The sequence below is a fragment of the Penaeus chinensis genome, chromosome 33 (genome assembly GCF_019202785.1).
Source record: "Penaeus chinensis breed Huanghai No. 1 chromosome 33, ASM1920278v2, whole genome shotgun sequence".
NCBI classification, from domain to species: Eukaryota; Metazoa; Arthropoda; class Malacostraca; order Decapoda; family Penaeidae; genus Penaeus; species Penaeus chinensis.
Window position 1 is genome coordinate 13043058 of NC_061851.1, and position 1124 is coordinate 13044181.

General features: G+C 45.8%; 1 protein-coding gene across 1 annotated transcript in view; it reads right to left on the minus strand.

Moving 5' to 3' along the window:
• Window positions 1-1016: 1016 nt before the first annotated feature.
• LOC125043046 (protein abrupt-like) overlaps window positions 1017-1124 on the minus strand; it is a 16401-nt gene continuing 16293 nt past the window's right edge. Inside the window, exon 6 of the mRNA XM_047639000.1 lies at window positions 1017-1124. This exon is cut by the window's right edge and continues 2321 nt beyond it. The gene's annotated coding sequence lies outside the window, so the exon portion shown is untranslated.

The window sequence follows — 1124 nt, forward strand, 5'->3', positions numbered from 1 at the left end:
GCCCTTCGGGCATCTCTACGGAGGCCTCGCCACACTGGCACCACCTCTCCCGCGCCGCCACCTCGCCCCGGGCACGCTCACGCGCGCTGACGCTGCCCGCCCGTGGCGCCTCTGGCGACGAAGGCATCTCTACAATGCCCGCCCAAGCATGATCACAAGAGCATGTGGGCACTGTGCCCAGGCTGCCGTCGTGACAATATCCGCTACAACTATGAGGTAGACACTACAGTTTCTACTGCCGCGCAGGCCACGTGTTATATATCTCTATAGGTTAATATACAATTTATCGCTTATTTACTGTACCTGCTAAGCATAGTGGAAGTGCATCCTAAAAGCACACCAATTGTGTTTTCTGTTACTGAATCCTTGACTAGTTGCACTTAAAAATGCTGACATATGACTTGGACAGAGCAGTTTACCATACGACTGGAATGGTTGAGAACCTTTGTGTAAACACATTACAAAAATAACAATATGGGATCTGATACCTGAAATACTACCTGACTATCTGAAATATCTCATAGAGGGTGCGGAGAGGGACTCATTTGTCTGTTCCATGGCGGTTATTTACACTGAGATCAAGACGGGACTTTGGGGCCTCCGCCACCGACAAACTTTGTACTGAGCAGAGACCTGACTCGAACCGTCTTTGCGGGTCTGGGGACTTTACCCTGGCTGGACGGAGAATTCACAGACATAAACCAAAACAAAACAGAGCGGGAGGAAGAGGAGTGACAGATGTCGTACTTTGTAGCATGAGCCGTAAAGTAGTAGCAGAAGTAATAGTAGTAATAGTAGTAGTAGTAGTAGTAGTAGTAGTAACAGTAGTAGTAGTAGTAACAGTAGTAACAGTAGTAGTATTAGTAACAGTAGTAGTAGTAGTAGTAGTAGTAGTAGTAGAAGTAGTAGTAGTGGTAGTAGTAGTAGTAGTGGTAGCAGTAGTAGTAGTGGTAGTAGTGGTGGTGGTGGTAGTAGTAGTAGTAGTGGTGGTGGTGGTAGTAGTAATAGTAGTAGTAGTAGTAGTAGTAGTAGTAGTAGTAGTAGTAGTAGTAAAAGTAGTAGTAGTAAGTGGAGGTGCAACAGTAATGAGGAATGTAGTTTAGGAGAATTAGCGATGAAAGAAG